General features: G+C 35.3%; 1 protein-coding gene across 4 annotated transcripts in view; it reads left to right on the top strand.

Moving 5' to 3' along the window:
• The first annotated feature begins 372 nt into the window (after nt 1–372).
• The window catches only part of LOC150088049 (uncharacterized), a 250,017-nt gene continuing 228,005 nt past the window's right edge, over nt 373–22,384 (top strand). For 3 of the 4 annotated variants that reach the window (XM_090369314.1, XM_090369310.1, XM_090369313.1), the window contains exon 1: nt 373–1,004. The gene's annotated coding sequence lies outside the window, so the exon portion shown is untranslated. Of the gene's footprint in view, nt 1,005–1,208; nt 1,334–22,384 lie in introns of those variants that run through there. The other variant, XM_090369312.1, reaches the window with a different exon arrangement.

The raw sequence follows: 22,384 nt of genomic DNA, 5'->3' as shown, positions 1-22,384 counted from the left end.
CTTCGAGCACGACTGTTCACTACCTGCGCAACAAAAGACCCCCCCTCATAACGTAATAAGATTAGTAGATAATGATCTGGCGGCGTCTGCATACTATTAGTTACCTATCTCTTTGCCCTCGCTTACCTTCGCCGTCCCCGCAGCGAAGTAGACTTGTCCGTGCAGTGCGCAAACCGTCCGTACCCCTACGCAGTAAGCTACGGGTCAGATCTCCACGACTTCAGACGTACGCTCTCTTCCAGGCGTTCGTAGTGCGCGCGTGGAGGAAGACGCCAGGAGAGGAAAAAAAAATAATAATAATAAAAATAAAAAAAAAAAAAATACTAAAGTAAAAAAACATAAAGGAAAAAGGGAAGTGTGGCCTCTGTGGACCAATATGCTACAGGCTGTGCGTGACTTGTTAGGTAGGGTGCAAATTTTTGAGTGCCGTACAACAGTGCTCTCCGGAATCTGCTCTTTAGTTTTGCGGTTGTGTGCTGAGCTCGTGCCTGGCTTAGGTGCTGGTTGGTAAACACAGGAGGCGCCGATAGTTCCTGGAACAAGTGTTACAAGTGCCGTACTAGACGAAAAGCAGGAAAGTTTCTTTTATTTTTCATTTATATATTTTTTTTCCCCTTATTTTCCTTCCATTATGTTTATAACTTCTTGTGACCTCAGTAGACCGGCGTGGGGAATACATTTGTCCAAAGTGTGACACTCGATGCTGTCTGTGACTTGAATAAGTGAAGGAAGAAATAAATAAAAAAATATATAGCTAGAGAAACAGAGGCAGTCACGAGTTACTGTAGTGCACACGAAGCAGCCGTTCGCACTTGACCCTCGGTGTTGAGGGGTTTAGGGAAGCACTTCCTCACTTGGCAACGGCCAGCCAGTTAACGGCTGCGAGAAATTTTCTCTTACTGCTCATCTTGGTTCGGCCTATCTGCGCCGCTCGTGGAGGAGTAGCTAGAAAGCGTGGTGTGCCGATGCTTCTTCATTCCTTCGGAACTTGGCCTTGCTCGTAGGTAAGTAGGAGAGAAATAAGTGGTTGTGTGTGAAGTGTTAAATGATTGTGACGTGTTCTGGCTTTCTTTTCGTTATAAGCATGGCGTAAGTTTGCAGTTTTGTAATTCGGTAGCTGCGTGGCAGTTGACGTTTCTTCGAATCGCATTACCTGTTTAAAGGTAGACACCTAACAGTGACGTTACGCAAGAAATTCTTTAGGAGGGTACGTAGCCAAACAGGCGTCAGTAAAATAGTAAATTGGTGATGACGTTTAGTATGAAGGGCTAAGCCTAATTCTGCACGTAGTGCTTTGTATCGAAGTTGGAATGCTATAGCGAACTATACACAGGTATGTTAGATTCATAGCCCTATCTATAACTGTCTACTCGATGATTATGTACAAAATACAGTAAATTTTCAGTAACCTTAGTGGCTGACTTTAGAATGCAATCGCCTGAATTTCTGTGAAAGAAAATTGGCGACTTACCCCCAAGTTATTCAGCATTTATGTGAAATGATTATGGTGTTGTTACTAGAATATCAGTAATATTATTGTTCATAGAAAATCAAGCAGTATAAAATATCTAACACAGATTTAACTTATCACATGTTTTTATTTATAATAGTAGACGGAAAGTGTTTTCCATTTCCTAAGAAATTTACTTCAATTAAAATTTAAAGAAAAATTGGATTAGCTATTTTATAAATTACTTCTAAATAAATGTTAATTTTTAAATTTACCGATAAATTCTTAAATAAGATGTTTAAATGCGTGATAATTCTAACCTATATTTCTAGTGGTTCCAGTTGGCTTACGCGAGACCGGGTAAAGTTCGTTGTCCGATGTGCCCTTTACTAAACTAGGTGTGTTTCGTCACTCTTTTCTGTCATTCAAAGCTATTCATTGTGCTCGTGTTTCAATTCATAAGCCATTGTGGTTTCTGCCTTTTATAATGCAAGTTCTGGGTTAAGTGCTTATCATACCAGAAACATCATGGTGTATGATTCAGTGAGCATTCATTTTAGAATTTATCGTGCAGGTTTTTCACCTCTTTCGAAAGACAAAGCAACTTAAAGCAAGCGTTTCTATATACCAAAACTATAATTTTGGTATTTGAAAAACCTCATGCATTTAGACCAAAGAAAAATGTTGCTATTAATTTAATTACAAATTAAATTATGCATCCTGTTTACGTCGCCTGTTTTCCACCTTTGTTCTCAATGTGTTATTGATATTTATTTTATTAATATATTTTTTAAAAAATACCGGTTAGTATTCTCTGTGATATACAGATGTATCTGATCTTACACCGCTGTATTTTAGAAAACTCCATGTCGTATTTTTCTAAATACACCGTTATTCTTTAAAAATAGTAAACAAAACAAAAGGCGTTCAACAAATTTTGGTGCTCTGGGCAAAAACAATAATTCGTATATGTCCTTATCACAAGAGTTATAAGCTTATATAACTTCAGTACTCTCAAGTTTTCTATTCTGGGTTAAACTATTGTGTAGGAGTATGGTTAGCTTATTCTGGAATAGCAATATCACTAACTCACTGGAAACTTAATTTTCGAAATGCACGCTCGATAACTTTGGATTATGGGAGACTATATTTTTCTGAAATAGCGTGATGAATATCAAATAGCTTTAACTAAAACCCGGTTTAATACAGTATTTGGAAGTAAGATATTGATTAAATGGCATTCATGGAATTTAAGTTATGTTTACACAAGCATGATGAATCTCTCACTAGAAATAACGTTTGGCTGATAAAAGTTTGTACAAATATGGATTGTTTGTCACTTCATTTTTTTTATAGGAAGAGGGCGCCATTAAAGGATTTAACTACTAACTTTCTCTGGAAGGCGAGAATAGGGGAGTTGCCATATTCTCAATTTCCAGAAAGACTTCATGGAAAAAAAAAGAACAACAAAAAATCTGACGATTTTCTATAGGCTAAAGCAGTCGCTGTACTTTCATTCCCCTTCAAAATGCTGGATGTGCTATCCAGCATTTTGACTTATATTAAAATAAGTTTTCTTCAATGCACAGGACAAATATGTACATTCAGCTTCGAAATGTTTAAAATCTTTAAAGAGTAAAAAAAATGAAAATAGCAAGTCCCGATGTGTACGTTTTCCTCTATGCAATTAATGATAATGGAAAAGTGTGTCAAGTGAGACCCGGCACAAAAGGACAGGACTTAGAAACCAGCTTTAAAGAATTCGTCTCTCAAAGAAATAAGTTTGTCAGGAAACATTCCTGTCCCAAGAAAAACCTGATATGGAAATTTCTGAAATAGCGCACCGCCTATAATTTTAAAGTAGATGATAGATACTAGAGAAAAGGGGGTAGGCAAGAGCAATTTATTGTTTTAAGTGATCTGAGAGCACAGAAGATACAGGGTGTTTCATAAAATCTGGGCCGTACTTTTAAGGATTGAAAAAAAATGAGAAATTCGTATAAACGTATGGCCGATACTGAATGATTAATGGGGTAAAAATGGCTATGGAACTTTCAGTATATAAAAATGAGTAGGAATATATACCTAGTAGTAAAATGTGTCATAGGTACATGTTTGATCATTGTTCTTAATCAGTTAACTCCATAGTTTTTTTTTTTTTTATTCCAAGGCTTTGTATCCGTTAAAAAGGTACTGGAGGTCTCATTTTATGTGAATCTGCTGGAACAGGGAAGGGCAACGAGATAGGTGAAGGGAACGAAAGGGACGTTTTACCAATAAAGGATTCAGTTATGCGAATTGCAGCGTCTGGAGAGTAGGCACCTGAAAGGTGATCTGAGTGAGGTGTGTTTGAGGCTTTGAATGGATTGAGCAAGCTTAATGCTGATGGGATTCTTCCTCCTGTTCAGACTACACGCATAAGGGAGCTTAAATTCAAATTGAGGGAGGGTGGTTAAAGGACAGATGTGCTTAATTTGGCTTCATCCAGCGGTGGTCGATTGCTGCAACAAACTTCCATCTGTTGTTGTGGAAGTGGATAATTTGAGTAAATTCAAAGAACTGGATAAATTATTGGAGGTGATGGACAGGTAATGTGTGAAGTTTTTTTTTTTCCTTGTTTGACTGATGCTTTGCAAGTTTACTTTCTTGCATCGTTTCCCACTACTAATACTAACACATTTATATAAATCTATTCATTAATCATTCCTGAGAATCCTGAATCGTGCCTGAGAGCACGGCTCACATGTTATGGAACACAAGTTATATTAACGATACCAGATGGCTTCCAAATTGTATTCGCATCGTGCCAAAAGCTATGTAATAATTTTCGAAATACACTTGACTTTTGTGTGCTTTGAGTTCCTTAAATCTCACCTATGTAAGAAAGCATTTCCTTCTATCTAGTAGCCAAGCTGCTTAATATTTTCAGCATCGTTATCTAATACCAGCTTTAAAAATCTCAAAGTATAATATTGTTTTCATTTGTTTTTTTTCCTTCTCTGCAAGAAAGATTCTTGGGAGTCTAAGTTTTCTTCAGATACTCTCAGGATGCATTTCATTTGTGAGAGATGCTTTACGATGTATTTCTTCTTTTGGAACACACATTAAACTTGTATTTTTATCTTCTCGCAGTTGTAATGATGATTCCGTGCATTGACTTCCCTCTCTGTAACCACCCCACCATTTTTTTTGTCGCTAGTCTACATGTGCCAGCTTGAAAAGGAGTTTGTTACATGTCCGTTGAGATCGGTTATTCCCTTTGGATCAAAGTGGTGGAAGGAAATGTATATTTTTTATATCAGATTTCTATTTTCACGTATAGTAAACTTTTTATTTATTTATTTTTTTCTCTCAGGACAGAATGAATTATTTTATCACACTTTCCCAAGCCTGTTCATCTCCTACTTCTTTTTTTATAAAGAAATTCAATTCGAACTTTTTATCTTGGGAAATCAGCGGTACAAAGAAATCGCATAGTATGTTGTGGAAAGATTGTCATTTCACGTTTTCTCTAACTGAAATAAATCATGCAAGGTGGCAAGACAGATAGATAAAACTCAGGAAAATCAATATTTATAAATATGATCATAAACTATTCCTCAGCCATATGGAAAATCCAAGTACGATCACCTAGTTTGAAACTAAGCTATTTATTCTTTCAAAATGAGTATAAGTATATTATACTTTTACTTTGGAATAAAATAAGAAATATATTTTTGAAACCCGCAATCTCATATCTTCGGTTATTAATGCATGTGTTCTGCTCTTAATCTGTACTTTATGCGCGTAATGGCCAAGGCATTAGTTTGGAAACGCAAACCCTGTACTGGGTCCCATTGAGGCCCAATTCACCCGGAATGATTTTATAATTCTTCTGGAAAGGGTATATATTTGATAAACTTCAGGAACGTGCGGAACATATACTATTTTTGAGAGAAAAATCAGGAGCTCGCAGGAATGCCAAAATTACAGGACCTAGACTGATTTGCTGGTCCAGGAACATAGTATACAGATGTTTATAGGACACAGGTGGCATTCATGCCACCTTTCTGGAAACTCATCCATGGTATGATATTCATACTATTACTTTAAGTTCCTGTTATGCGTAATAGTTCTATTTCTAGTTGTGAATTCCTCCAAGTTGCTCAAATGTGAGGGCAAAATTTGTGGGCCAAAGAGATGATTGCAAGGCATTGCAGTATACATAATGAAGTGTGGTGGATTATGTCCATCCCTTAGTAATAGTGAAGGGTAATGTTCACTTGGAAAAATTGCTTGACAAAGTTGTGGCAACGTTAAGAGATGCTTCCAGCAAGCGTCTTTATTTTGCAAATAGTTGTCTCTTAGCTAGCTGAAAAACGTAGGATTGAGTAGCTCTTGGTTGCCTTCTTAATCTTACTGGCATTTTGAAAATACTAGTTTCTGATGATCTGAGGAGTAACTCTATTGGCGATCTTCCATCCTTAGGAGCGACTTCTGTATACTATCTGGCGGATTTGAAGGTTACAAGGGTCTTTACTTGTCTGAAATATTACACATAGATGGCATGTGCCAATTGGTGGCAAAAGTACCATACTATTTCCGTCCCACGGGGTGGTGGAGCAGAAAAGCGAGAGCCAATCAGGTTGGTTTTGGACCTTCGGTTAAACAGGAGGCCTGTTTTTGAATCGCGCAGGGTCATTGAATTTGTAACTTAATTACTGTTACCAATCATGCCTTTCACTGGCTTATGCGTGCGTGATCTCTTGTAGGATCAGGTGCCACTACTCATTTTTCGATATTGAATGAACTGATAGTGAGAAGCTGAACCTACGAAACTGTAGGTTCAGGTCATTACTTTTTTTTTAATTAGTCGCGTGGTAATCACACCGCAAAGACACGTCCTAATTATTTTTAGTTTACATCATATAAGTATTATCATCGTTTAAATATAAATGAACAAACATTTGAAGAGGCACTGCATCAATACGAAATGGTTCTTAATTAAAATTAAACGGCTTTACTTATAATTTTGTTGGGAAAGTGTCCCTCGCTCAGCACACGATGAAAAATGCTGGTCCATGAGTCATCGGAATGTATGACCTCTATAGAAGACCCTACGACCTCTTATGTCTGGAGAATATTTGATTTAAATACGGATCTCTGGCTCATTGTAGTTCATCAAACGAGAACTTTCAAACTTCTTTCAGTTGTTTAGGGTTGGTCGCTACAGCCAATAGTCTTCCCCTCGCCTTACTTGTCCCTGACCTCAATTCTTGCAGTGCTGTGTTGACGTACATAATCACCGTGTAGTGGGGAGGTGAGGAGAGGAAGCCAACGATATTGTATACAGCGAAAAAATGGGCGTTCTACTTTGAAAAATGTGTTCTGGCATACTTCCGTCGCGACACGAGGAGTGGTTCACTTGGTTGGATAGACAGTGATTTAATAATTATTTTTGAAAATAAAGTAGTCGAGATTTAAAAAAAAAATTGTTCTTTGGATTAGGTTAAGTTTTCACTATAACAGATGTTTAACAAAGACAGCTTATTTTTGCGTGAGTTCTCCCAATTATATATCCAGCGAATAAAAGTCCTGAATATTTTATTATTATATAAGACAGTTTTGATTTTTTTCTTCCTTTAGAAATCTGCTGTAACCCAGATTCTTGCAATTTAGCATACGAAAATGTACAAGTGGACTATATGACAAAGTAGCCGATATGGGGGAGGTTATTAGTCTCATGTCACTGTTCTGGAGAACTTTATTTTCTACCTGGCATTCGCGTGTTTCGCGACATCAGGTTTTCTAACCATCAGTTTTTACATCTCGAGACCAACTATTCGTGCTTATCTGCAAATCTGACAATTATAGGCATTTAGGGGCCAAGTAGGACAGCTGTGAGACACACGTTACCCCTTTCCAGTTGAGGAAGAAAACAAGTACAGTACAGTACAGCTAAATGTGCTGGCCTGTTTTATTTTATTTTATTTTTTTTTTTATCAGCGAAGGAATTGCGCGATCTTTCGAAATATACATCGTTGGGAAGGGTTATTGTCCCTCATGATCGCGTGTGTGAAGTGAGCAAAGGGATTAGTTACGTAAGCCACGTCTTATTATTAATAGTGATACTTGTCACTGCCTTGAGGAGTTTTTCGTGTAACCTTTTTGGAAAGGTCACACGTTTGTGTCTCATGGATGTCAAGAGAGAAATTACTTTTTTTTTAGTAGGGAGAGAATAGCTTTTCCGCATTGTACATCGACACATCATAGTTCACATAACACCTTCATATTCCCTAGCTAGTAATGAAAAAAGGTTATCATATTTCGGACATTTTAATAGAGCCGGAAACCACGCTTCATTATTTTACCATTATTGTAAATCTTCTTTTTGAAGACGAGGTTTGAGCTCTCCAGAGTACATTTATAAACCTGATAGTCCAGACAAAAATGGCCTTACACGAGGAACTAGCGAAATAAATTTCAAATAACGATGCTGTAAAACTTTAATTCTAATAGTAATTTAGATTACGGTATAGTTTATGGCTAAAGCCTCAAGTTACGTAAATAGTTTAACTAATACGTAAATTGAGGCTTTAGCTCTAAACTATACCGTAATCTAAATTACTGCACACCATCAGGCATCTCTCATATTGTGGATTTATACTTCGCAACTGGGTTGTCATCATTGCAACACCAGGGTACCTGCCCACCCGCTGATGAGGAGCCAATAAGCTCCGAAACGGTGCCGTATGGGCGATGGTATCCGCTGAGAATAAATTAGTTTTCTCCTATGGTGAAGCGTTACTTATTCGAGGTAGTGCAATATCATGGCAACTCGTTGTGAAGGTATTCACAATATGAGATGATGCCAACTTATAACTACTTATTTAGTTGTGTACAGAAATGATGCAAATGCACTAACTTGTACATTAATTAAAGAAATTCATTACTAATGAATGGCCAGGATCAGCCGGTAGGATGAACTGCGATTTGAATCTGTGACCAGTAAGACTAGTCAGTTTCAACCTTAAAGTCCAAAGTGACTAATTACTGTGAACACTTGGATGCATTTATTTTTCAATTACTGCATATTAACTTTGTCGATTTTTATGAAGGTAGCCGAACGGTGTTTGAATTTCCGCATATCTTATTTTTTAAGCAGTATGCCCAATAGAAATCCAGCATGTTGAGATAAAATATTTTTAATACCGTTTATATTTTAATAATTAAATTTTGGGTGAAAATTATAGTGCAGCGTTGTTTTCTTGAGAGAAGGCAATACAAATATTGATTTATTTTTAGACTTCATCTTATTCTTGTTAAGGGAGCTGAAAAGTGGTAGAATTATTTGTCCACACATGATAGAATCATTTTTTTCTCAGCATAAATAAACCACTCTTGGTATAACCAATTTTTCTCCATTCGATATTCATAGGTCTATAAACCTTCGTGATTATATAAGCAGTTCGCTATTTCGAAACTTATAAGTAGAGGAAATTGCTATCTTGTAAAAGGAAAAAGTTTAAATCACTTGGAAATTCATGAAGAGCCATAACCAGTCCAAAATTATGGTTGTGTTTATCCTCCCCAAATAAAACTATCTTACGAACTTGTAGATTTATACGTTATTTCTATGTAATCCAATATCTTAAAATTCCCAAGTGTGTGTACAATATTTTTTTCATCCACAATCAATGATTGCTTTTTGTACTCGTATTTTATATACCTGTATGACACCATATTTGTACCCTCTTGTCACTGTTATCTCTAATACTTGAACGTTGTTAGAATCAAATACGGATGGAAAAATTTTCCAAATAGCACGCAGACTGCAGTCAGTTTCCTCTTATCTGATTGACGAATAAGTAACAACATTCTGCATTCCAGGATTCCCCACCCACCCCTTTCCCCTTTTCTTCTGAAAAGGTTCGTTTCTTGCTGTCTTCTGTCACACAGTTTTACTGTTTTGTCACGGCTGAATGATTTCGCCATTTCTTCGATGTTCTCAGTTCACCCAGGCTATCTTCTACTGCCCGTGACTTTCTGTATATAAACTGAGCTGGTTATTTTTGTCCTACAACAGAGGAAAAAGAAAATACGGTAGACAGACAGGCACAGTAAGGATGAAGATGGTGAAAGATACAGATAGAGTATAAGTTTTCTCATAAGTTTCTTCTTTTTCTGTGTTAATTACCTTTCCAGAAATGTTTTCTGCTTGAGTAATAGGACTGTGGAATATTGGATTCGGGTTTTTAAGTTTCTTGGTTAAGAAATGGGGATTTTCGTAGTGCGGATATTAATAAAGATAAAATTTAACGAAAAATACTTTAGTTTTGTTGCTGTGACGTCTGTATGCAGGTTTCCAGAATTTGTTGGCATTCTATTTTCGAAAGCCTCTTTTCAGATGCTCTTAGATTTGCTTTCAACAGATCAGATGAACTATGCTGTGGAACACGTGGCAATACAAGATGCCCTTCGTGCATTAAGCTTCTCCATGAAAAATAAATCAATAGTTTTGTAAATATTGACTGAGTTAACCATGTGACTAGTATATCCTTCTGGGTACTTACTGTGGGTGAAGTTTCATCTGCTAACTTCAAAGAACAAGGACACGCATTTATTTTCACTTTTATTCGAACTTGAATATTTTATTCGCATAATTCGAACTTATTTCATGAAAGCGTGTAATTAACAATTGATCAATTTTGCTAAAAATTCGCCGTTATAAAATGCTTTAGAAATGAAGTTTAATTATGGTGGAGCGAAGTAACTCTTCACACAATCTCCAACGAAGAACGAATGATACGATTCTCGCTCTTCAACATAATGAATTGGCATTCTGTGGTACAATATTCTTTATTTCACATTTCAAACTGATTTGCAAGGAAAGGAATTCAGCCTGTATGATTTGTGGCTGCCCAACTCATCAATGCGTAATAGTGGCGTAAACTTGCAGTTAAAATCCTAGGTAAAATAAACGCAAGCATCATAGTCTATGAAGAAATTATAATTCTAGGCAAAATTTTACGTGCAATACCTAATAAGTAGGCGGAAAGCTGGATGGCTGATATTTAAATGATTGTGCGAATCGATAAACTATTACCACAAGCAAAAAGTTATTCTTCTGGGGACCCAGAAAAGTATTCGACTTTCAGTAGTGAAGTTGATTGATTAAGCATACGATAAACAGGTTTCGTGCACTTACAGTATACTTATCAAAGTCTCGAAAACAACTATGTAAATTGATTTTTCCCAGACGGTTACGCCCATCTTTGATAGTTTTATGCTAAAAATTCCATATCGTGCATTACAGTGTGCTTTATTTTGCTGTATAAAACTTGTGCAATCACTGCCTGCTGTATTAAAGATTTTGATAACTTTTTTATGTCGCACAACGATTAAATCATTTGTTCAATTAGAGCCACATCCAAGCAGTATTTGATATCCTACTGTCTATCTTAAAGTAGTGAATATTGCGAACTAAAGCATAGTTTTACTTAGAAAAATTCGCTAATTTATGAGAGTACTAATTTTACCAAAAGAATAACATTTCATCTGTGTTAGCTAAGTTAGATTGGATTGCTAAATTAGTTATTTTTAGATACTTTCTGGAATCAGACTTAAGTGGTTCGTTTGGAATTAAGGCTAGAAACGCCATAATTTGAAAAGAAATGTTCTGTTTGCGCATAAGTCGTTGCTTTTGTTCTTTTTTGTTATCAGTTTACTAAATGCATAAATCATGAATATTACCATTTGTTTAATTTATATTGCTTAGTTTTATTTTCGGCATTATTAAAAGACAGGAAGAAATAGGTAAATTGCATTACGAAAGTATTGGTAGTATAATATGACAAGTTTAAAAAATGTTCCGAAGTGTTCTGCCAAGAAAATCGACTTTCCAACATCCCATTACTCTCTAAATATGATAAGCTGGTCAAATAATCCTTTCCATTGTAACTAGAACTGCGAATTTTAAATTAAACACCGAATACATTTATAAAATGATTTCTTTATTATTATATTATGAAGAAGTCGAATGCCAGTTATTATTAGGTCTATTTCGAAGGAAAATAGACACACCCCTGAATCCTTCCCACCTGCAATTCATACACTAAGAAACCTTTACCTTAGAATATGTCTAATTGGACTTTCCACATGCCAGTAAGAATGACGTCATGTAGGCTTCAGTTATGCAATAACCGGTAATTTTTTTTTTTTTTTGTTGTTTATCATAAAAGGAAGGGCTGCTAAGGTCAGAACAATGAGAAATATCTCTATTCATGTGTTGAAATATCTAGTAATTGAAAAATAACTTTGACTTACATACATACTAACATTTGATAATATTGAATAGGATAAAGTTTCATATGCCGATTTCGGAATGATAATAATCATATAAGCTTAGCCTTCCATGCATAAAATTATTTATTACTCGAAATGCCCTCACGACAAATAGTGGCTGCAAAGGTGAATTTGTTATAATTTGACATTTGGGTAAAATGAGCTCGGTGGTTGAAAGTTCATTTTGAAGAAAATGAAACGGTTCATATGGAGTGAAAGCCATGTTTTCATTACAGGAATATCCTTAATTTAATTTTTTTTTTCATGGTTTGACCGGTATTTGTGAACGAATAGAAACGTGACCTGGCGTTTTGCCAATCAGTATTCCTCAGTGAAACACCCTCTTATGTGTTGGCTTATTTTGGGCTTAATTGCGTATGTCTTACAAACACTTTTAACAAGTAAATAAACGCACAAAAATTTCCAAGTTTCATGATTACAAAAAAAAAAAAAAAAAAAAATTTCGTAGCGAATTACGCAAATCATGATAAAAAAGGGACATTAAATACATTCTCTTTTCGAAACTCTAGATTGAAAATACACCACACACACACAATGAATCTAAGTACGTATTTAGGCACCATTCATTTTGAAACACGTTTCAAAATGAATGGTGTCTAAATGTTTATTCACTAAGAAAATGACTAAGTAATAAATTAATTTGATTAACCATAGTTTATTTTAAGAATAAAATCGTTTTATAATTATAATTAGATCATGAAGTGAGACAAAGATCTCATGTACCTTATCGGCTACGCAACATATATGAAAACACGTCTGTCAGATTTTCTACTAGCAAATGTGGCAATTCCTCCCCCCCCCTCCCCAAATTGCTTGAAGACTGCTTCTACGTTTAATTAAAAGGCTAGCGAAGCTAATGAAAGCAGAAATTTTCAAAAAAATAAAGTATCAGTCCTTGATATAACTTACCATTTGAAATTTATATTTCCTGGTGGTATCAGTCATTATTTTAACTTATTCTCTTAGTGGTTTCCACACCAATTACTTCCTACCAGGAAGGTGGAATGTGATATTTTGTCACGTTGAAATAATCTCAATTAAAACACCAGGTTACAAATGGCTGACTGACTTCAATTCGTGCTCTATTTGTTTACAGGCTCGCGCCTTTCCCGTTATTAATTAATGCTTATTTTTTTATATCTTTCAACTAAGTTAATTTTTAAATATTTTTTTAGTATTGATGATCGGTACTATGTTTGCTATTGAAATAATATTTTAAATGTAAAAATGCGCGAGTATTGTATAATTTGCAGAATACGTAATCAAGGTTTATTAAAGTACAATTTGAACAGCAGTTATCGAGCACTGGTGTATATCAGACACACTACATCTGTTCCTTTTCTGTTTGTCGAAACTACAATGTTTTCCTTGACTCAAGAATGCAGTAATTCGACCCCTTTTCGCTGGTACATGTCGGTATTCCGTTGCACATGACCGGTTTTGTATCACTTCACTCTGACTGCAGACGTTAACCCTGAAGGTTTTTTTTTTTGTTATTGTCGTTCTATTCTCATAGTATACGTATACATCTGTCTTGCTGCCGGTGCGGCTCGAACAGATACAGTATTTAATTATAAATATTACTTGTTTTGATTTTTAAATTCACATACTTAGAAATATCCATTTAGTTAATAGATATTATAATAAATTTACTTTAATCGTTTTCCTTTATCGATTGTTCAGCATCAACAGGAAAATTTGATTTATGTAATATTTGAATAAAAATAAGATGGTTGGTTTCTCTGAAATTTCATTTTGTTTCTTTGATCTCTACATACCACAGTGTGTGTGTGTGTGTGTGTGTGTGTGTGTGTGTGTATATATATTTATTTATTTATTTATTATTTTTTTTCTATCCACAAAACTCAAATTTCTAGACTCTAGTTTAATAATCCCTCTATTACAGCGCCCTTAACTCCTCATCACAAAAATGTTCAGTTTCTGTTGTACTTTTCTAGACTTCATTTGGAACTCTTATTAACATCTGTGATTTCATATTCTCTTTCAAACCAGTCTAACAAGAAGAATACGCCCATCAGATACAATGGTTATTTCTGTGTTGGTATAAATCCTCCGCTTTCCCCGATATTTCATCACATATTTAACTAAATCGGTCGTTCCTTCATTAACTATTCTCTAAATTAAGATAAACTTTTAACTGCAAGTGACGGGAACATTTTATTTAAAAATATAGTCAGAAAGTCTTCGTATTTAGAATGTTAGTTTATCATTACGTTATTCATTTATCCATTAATTTATTCACTTTTTCCCCATTTCGTGCAGTTTTCTATCAGTAGTGAAGGCTTTCTTCAAAACCGATTATCCATTGCATCTTTGAAAGGAAGGGCTATCTAAATTACGCATAGTTTGAAGTATTATACAGTTTTGTTCTTTCTATTTTGAAGGGGGGAAAATATTGTCTTAAAAATAGAAGTATTAGTTTATTTAAGTCTTATCCATGAATTGCAATCATAAATTACAACGTCTGAATGTCATTGATTTTCGGGGAAAATGCAATCAAATAGAATAATTGCGTCACAAGATATTTGATTAAAATTCTGCTTATTAAACATACTCTGTAAATGCGGTCTTACTTTCAATCATATTTAGCTGCACGTATGTGTTATCAAAAACTAATTATAAGAACATTGAAGTGGTCTAAAGGACATGTTACAGTGTTAGATGCAATCTGCGTAGCACTTTTTATATTAAAAGTTTAAGATTTGAATTTCATTAATACAAATTTGCTTTAGGAGCTTTCCTTCCTTTCATAAATAAATTTTAAAAAAATGTTGATAGAAAAATACCTTCTATAAAGTACCCGTCGAAGTACAGTTGAAATATATTTTATCATTTTTATGTACAAAGTAAAATATATTCTCGAGTAGAATTTTTGGCATCTACATATTTTAATAAGATATACTAGGTCTATGAGATGCAATGCAAATATTTATTGAACATTCTGGTTATTATAAATACGCTGAATTATTCTACAGCAGTGAATTCTAATTACTTTTTTTTTCTCTTTCGAATTGTGTTTTATTACACAGCAAAAATATTTGTAAGATGACTGGTTGCTTGCATGCTTGCTTTCTTGTGTGTGTGTGTTTAATGCCGTTGTCTGAATTAACTTCAGAAGCATGCCATCGCTGAAATGATGAGTTTTAATTATAGTCCGCTTTCTTTCACATAACATACGTCTTTAAGAAAAAAAAAACGATTTTTTTTTCTCTTTCAAGAGCCCAATGACTTTTTCCCCCTACTATTATTATTGGCGTACTAGGAATTGCTTGAACGCACACTTCCTAAAATGCAAGATATTCATCAGCTTGATTTGTGAACAGACGTAAAACGGCTTTAAAAACCATACCTTCGGATTATCTGGTATAAGTAAAAGACACTGGAACAATAAGCTCATGAATGGCACAGGATATGATGCCATATACAATGTCAAATTACATCAAGATTGCTGACTGCCTCGGCCAGATTCCATTACTCTAGATCCCTGTGCTCAGCTTCTCCTACTTGACTGCTTTCCTAAGTCTCTCGGAAGTTAGTGGGAGTGTTGTCACAGTTGAAACATTATGTTCAGTAGCGTGCCATTTTATCCATTTCTTGGATAAATTTTCTAGGAAATGGAATGGAGTGTGGGTGCGGTTTTTTTTTTTAGACGAACTTTTTAACGCGTTATTCCCTCAGTGAACTCTTAAGAAATTTTGCTGATCATTTCAATTAAAGTCTTGAAAATTTTCTAAGATGATTCTTAACACAGGTTTTTCTTGCCATTTTGGAAACTTGGTTCTAAGCATTGAGTGCTGTAGAAGTTAGCAGCGGTCACAAGATACTAAAAAGTACTTGTAATATGAAAATCAATTGAATGGATTTTTTGAACATTGCCATCCTGTTGGTGGTTGACTGGATAACCTCTTCGATCTGAGTTAATTCAATCCAAAAATGAAAGACAATGAAAGACTTAATAAAACTTCTATAATTTAAAGAATAACCAGTGTAACATGGACTCTTCTCTTCATAGCCTGAGATTGCATCAAATCATTGTAGTATTGTCTGTAACCGCATTTGCCTGTGAATGGTGCGAATGGAGGAGAGAAACTGGAGCTATCTTTATAGTGGCAACTGGCTAACTCAGTCATATTTGAAGTCCCCTTCCCAAGATGTTCTGCAATCGTCTACCGGGGTCTTCTCCAAATCTCTGCCTTTTCAAAGAGGAAAAGTGACTTATGAATTCTTTCTTCTCGCCTGAAATACGGGGCCTTTTTCCCTCCATCTAAGATCTTATATTTCGGAACTTCAGTGCTCAAAATACATTGAAATGGACTTTCAGAAAAGTTTTACAAATGGTTGTTCATATCAGAAGTTCAAAATTTGCTGAGTTTTTCCACTGAAAGGTCTTCAAACTCTTCATCTACTGGAAGTATTAAAGCAGTCTTTATTTCAGATCTATAGCTCATTCTGTGTTTAAACCCGATAATTCATCTGTTAATGCTCGATCGACTCTCGCATTTTTATTTATTCCTGGTAGTCAGCCATAGCCAATTTAGCATCGTACTTGCCATTTGCAAGTTTGCCAGGAGAAACAAAAGCCACCGCCCTCAAAGTGAATTAACGCGTTCACCAATTACACGTTACGCTTCGTAGCAGTCAGGGTTTATTAAACATTACGAATGAACATCGTCTGTAGAAGAATCAATACACTAGCATAGCTTATTTAGTCCCTCAAATGCCCTGCAGGTTTTGCTTCTGATAAATAGCCCAAGTTAATGGTGATTATCCATACGAAGGAGAACTACCGATGGAAATGAACATATTCTTTGAACAAAATGGCATACGTCTTATTTATTCCTTGAGCCATTCAACCGGGATAAGCAGCAAATGATGAAATAGAATTGCCGAGTTCCTCTCTTTCGGGAAAAGTTTCAATCTACTCCATTTAATCTTTAATGTCGTAATTGTTTTGAACGCTTAAAATACAGTGTGGGAGTAAAGGAGGTTTAAATAATCTCTTCACAAAAAGGAAGAAATACAGGATGGTAAAAAGAATATGAAATTTAATCAGAGATTCTATAAACAACGAATTTAAAATTGTCATGCGAGTGACTTTGGTTTTTTATACTTCGAAACAAGCACACTGTAAATAGATGCTGACAATTTACGGATATAATATACCAATGCCTCATGATCTTAGCAGCCTCGGCCCTTATTCTTAAATACAACTCAACATTATCACAATGCAAACCACTGCCAATGTCTTAATTTTTAATCAGGGACTTTCCAAAAACTCATGACGCTCGAACAATGTTTTCCTTCCTTTAAACCGATTGGACTATTCCAGAACCCTTCCTCTAAGTGTTTTTAACGATCTTTTGAATGTTTCACTTGGCATTTTCCCTAATTTAACGCACTTTTTTTTTTTTTTTCGGAATTCTAAATAATTAAGACGACCTATTTTACTGTAAATGCATATTACAGAAGATTGTCGAAATGTAATGAACTTTAAGTCCGGAATTTTCAGCCCACAGTACAAAGAATGTATTTATTGGTTCTTGCTGATTAGCATGTTTTGTGAACTTATAAACCCGAAATAACTCATAGGGAGGAAATCTCTTCCCTTCCTCTGGGATTAGATATTACCTCGATTAAACAGAGCTTTAAAAATTTCTCTGTTCCCCAACGTGATTTCAACCCATACCTCTCCAAATGAGTGACAAGTGGCAAAGCCATTGTACTGTCAAAGTTGGCAACAGTGATCATAACTGCTGCCTCCACACCTTGGCATATTCATCAAAATCTCAAGATAATTGCGGTTAATGAAGACAACGCCCAAGTTTGATTTCTCAAGAAAGTCAAACAATTGATTTCAAATGAAAAGCCATCCAGTTTCTAACACCACAATAATTGCTAGATATGCTTATTAAAATGAAAATTACTACATCATATAGCGAAGTCGTTTTTCCTACATAATAAATTCAATTTTTTTTTCCACTAGAACAAATGTCTTTGCTTTGTCGAAGAATAATAATAATGTTAACTTCATAAATACTGTGGCATGTTTAATGATGTTCTTGACAACAGTGCCGCGCATTATATTCAAACCATTACGGTGAAAAGCATTCCAAATGAATGCGCATAATTGTTCTAACCTAATAGATGCATCTAATTCCATTAATGTCCATCTCTATTAGCGAAAATGTATAACGCATCTTACTTCTGTTAATTATCAACTTTAAGGGCTTTGAATTTCAATTTACGTTCAAACATTTACAGGCTTTCTCGTAGCAAATTTCTCCCCAAGTACTTACGCCTAGCGCACTGTATTATCTTTCCTCTCATTGCCTCGAAAATCCATGAAAATGTAAGTAATAAATTTATCGATCCTCAAGGATGGCGTTTCTTTCTTTTCCCTCTTTCTCCCCCCCCAACTCCCATTTGCGTTGTCTCTGAAGCTAACCCAGTCCATCATGACTATTGATCATAAAACAGAAGTTGTGGCGGGTTCTATAAACACCAATATTGGAAACGATTTAGTACCCGTAATGTTGTTTCATCCAGTAGTTCACTCTGGTTGGAACAGTTACTGGATAAGTTGTGCCTAGCGTACCTTTAATTCAATACCTACCTATGAAGGTGGCAGGTGAGCCAATACGTATGTGTTTTGTTTTTTGTGGAAAACTATAGGCTGGGGAAAGCTATGAAAATAGTGGGAGGGGTGTCTGCTTGCGGAATGTTTATCGCTTACAACTTTCGAGAAATGGGGCCTTTAACATTAGTTTCTTGATCTTGCATCCAATGGAAAACAAAACAAGAATATAATCAATGCGTATAATCTAAATATTTCATTACGTGATCAGCATCAAACTGCAGTTTATAGGAGCTATCTTAAAGAAAGATATGGTGTATGAATAAACACGCAATTAATAATCGATAATATTAAGCATACGTGTACCTTATAAATATGAGTACATTTAAAATATTTCGAACTTTTCGTATATAAAATTATCGTATAATGAAGGCTAACTGGTATCGCTGTCTAACTACAGATAACAGGCAATGAAGGTTATTTGAAACTATGATGATGCGAGTCACTTAAATTTCCGCTCTCGATACATTTAAAAAAAAAAGCGTAAGCTTTCGAAATGGAATTTTCCGGCTGTTATATAGTCGACTATTTAGAGTAATTATTTTTGCATTGAATTTTATGCATTTAGCTCTCCATTAGTAACATGCGATAATAAAGTAGTGCTAACAGTGCTTTTTGTTTGCCACCTGATTACGGAATCAACGTAATGACTTCAGGGTAACAGTGTATGTGTGAGAAAAGAGCCAGATGTGCAGCTTTTATCAATAATAAAAACTATAGCCTCTTTAGAATTGGATTTTCTTGTTCATACCATAATTATAAATAACATTGTTCAATTGCTTTTTGTAATTGGTTTTAACTCACCACATTCTTTCGAAATGATTTAAAGCATTTGGAAAAGTAAAAAAATCCATGTCTTCAGAGCGCAATGAGACCAGTCATTGGAATATTAGTCCGCATAGGTGTTTTAGCCCAATTTACTGATTTGTTATCATTATTATTATTAGTTGACGAATCTGTTAGAATTTATCCCTCCATAGGATCGGACGGTGTCAACTACGAACTGAGGCGCGAATTACCACATGAATCTAGGGTTACAGTGCAATGCATCGTCAGTAGGTCCGTTGATGACGCATTTAGTAGGTTACTTAATTTGTCTCCTCAAATTTCTCTCATTTTTAATGCAAAGTTATATTCAAACTAATGTAGTTATGACACATCCAATGACAGCTTTGGCGTCCAGAAACTTAATTTTGTATCCCAGGTAAATGTTAAGGTTTTATTGCCTTAGTGCTATTCGGTTGTGCACTGGCATCGGCCATTTTGAATGCTCTCACTGCGCTTTGAATAAGATGTACCGACAACTGCAAATCTAGTGGTGACAAGAGAATTGCCTGAGAATTTTAACTGTCCAGTTAGAAGTAAAAAGTTCATTTCATAAAAAGAATGCAAAGATAATATTGTTTATAACAATGTATCTAATTTTCTTATATTGCGACAAAGGTACTTTAAATATATTTCTATAACTTTTTTATGCAAGGGTAAATAATTATACCCTATCTGTCCATTTTCCATGTTAATGTAACATACTCGATATAATGTATGTAATCACAGTACCCTAGTTAACGATTCTGTCTTAAGCAGGAAGTAAAACAGTTACCATAATCTGTTCAGCTTAAAGTTTGGATTTGGGATATCTTAATTAGAGCTATCTATTAAAGAAGAAATATAGTCCTGTTGTATTGAGTGCGTTGAGGCACCCAAAGGACCATACCAAGTGATAAGTTTGGAGGGACTCTTTATGGGTGAGAACTAAAAATCACCAAAAATTCCGCATCAAATTTTTTAGTTGTTAAAAGCTTAAAATGTGATTCTCCGAGAAGACATTCAGCATTTTGAGTGAGTCATGTAGTGGCAAGATCGAGCCAGTAAAGATCGGTATTGAGCCTTGGGGGGGCGGCATTTTGGGGTGAGAAACTCCAAAGGGTCAACCTTTGGGGCTTACTACTTGATGAGAAATTGTGCAAGCGTCAGAGGATATTCTTTGATTACTCACAGCCTCGAGGGCTTGAAGTACAGATACTCTTTGAGATGGTGTAAGAATTATTAGCTACGTATTAAGACATCTTGGAAGCAATAAAGCTGGAAAACACCGTTAAGGGGACAAATAGGAGTAGAGGACCAAATTTGCTTCCCTCGTGGGTAGCATAGTTGTTAGACCTTGGTTCGAGACCCGTTGATGAGGTGAGGAATTTCAACGGGCCTTTTTCACAACGTGGCTATGTTAGTCGGTTTCAGGCAAGGGTAGCATGGTTTTTTCTCCCGGACACTTTTTCAATCCAACAAATCAGAAAATTGACCTCAGAACATACGCAATTTACAGACACTGTACACGGAGCAATGCTCGCTAATGCTCCTAAAACCCTACTACAAAAACAACCGTATAAAGTTAAACTTCATCCCACAGTAGTCCTAGAGATCCAAACGGGAGTTTACTCTCGAAACTGAAGTATCCCCTTGTAATCAGGATGTTACTTAACTTTCTTATCAGGGATCGTTGGTTGGGCTGATTTTTCTTGGATTTAGGTGCTATTCAATGTAATCTTGGTAGTTCTTTAAGCTGAGTAATAACCTGTTGGTTTGCTAATATCGCGTCCGCCGTAGCCTAGTGGTCAGGCGCGCAGGTGCATAAGTACACGTGCCTTGAGTGACCGGGGTTCAAGCCCGTGACTACTGAATACGGTGCTGTTTCTGGTAATCTGTCTATTTTGTGAACTCCTCTGACCGTTTGGTCGTCCCGGAGTATAAACAGAAAATTTATTTTATTTTACTGGATTTGATAAAAACAATGTACCCCATGTCAAACTTGTTAGCTAAGAAAGGTTCGAGGACAGCAGCGAGGAGGTTGGCAGAAAGCACGCCATCTTGCGGTGTAACCATTTAAAAATGCGTTATAGGTCATGCTGTCTAGTTCAACATGCGGCAGAGTATTTGTAGAATATATTTTCATTCAGTATTAAATAGAAATCCAAGATGATGAATGTTTTGGAGATATCATATGCAGCAAAGATGTCCTGTTTAGTATTAGTTATTTATTTTTCATTTGAAAAGAAAGGTCCTCTTCCATCAAACTGCGTCATTTCGGGCTCTTAGTAATTCACATAAATTAGTTTTCATCGAAATTGTTTTTGTAGCCTCTAGTATTTGTTCAATACTGCTATTGTTGAGCAGAGTTGCTCAAGCGAAACCTATTTTAGAAAATTTATTTTAAAAATATTTAAACGTATTTTTTAAAATCTACAATGAAATAAATTTTCACCTCAAAGGCAGAAATTGAATTGTTGGAACAAATTAAAAGCTAGATTCATCTTCTTTGATGGATAAGTTTTCTATTCAGTCTCTTTTGAATAGAAATTCGATCGAAGTGTCGAGACATAACATAATGGTACTTTTATATTTTGCTGTATTAGAAAGAAAAATGTAAGATGGATTTTCATTCATAACCATTTTCAGTGAGATTATTGTAAATTGTATTATATAAAAGTGAAATTCCCATGATTAACAAAAGACAGAGGGAATTTCACTTGCCTCTTACAATCTAATGCAATGGATTGGTAGTTCAGACTTTGGTGTGTTCATCGTAATAGCATTTACCTTCGTCCGCTATGAAAGGATTTTAAGAAAAGATTATAAAAGATGCGGACGCTGTTTTTATCGTTTGTAGTTCGTTTAAAAGTTAGATTAGACATTAATTTTCATTAAAAATTGTCTAGAGAGCGTAGCGACTATTAGACATCAGTTAATTTAAAGAAAATCATTGCTGTTGTGATAACGCTACATCAACGGATGAACCAGTCATTTTCTTTCTGCCTATTTTAAAGAGAAAAGCACCCAAAAAAAGTACATTTCCTGAGGAAAAGCGTGGAAGAAATAGAACGAAGTGCTACCATTTTTATTAAATGTTAATTAGCAAATTTATATTTGCAGCTGGAAAC

The sequence above is a fragment of the Mastigoproctus giganteus genome, chromosome 3, assembly GCF_048544385.1.
Source record: "Mastigoproctus giganteus isolate SK-2022 chromosome 3, ASM4854438v1, whole genome shotgun sequence".
In the NCBI taxonomy this organism is placed as follows: domain Eukaryota; kingdom Metazoa; phylum Arthropoda; class Arachnida; order Uropygi; family Thelyphonidae; genus Mastigoproctus; species Mastigoproctus giganteus.
Note: the sequence above shows the minus strand (reverse complement) of the source record. Positions and strands in the feature narration are given on the sequence as shown.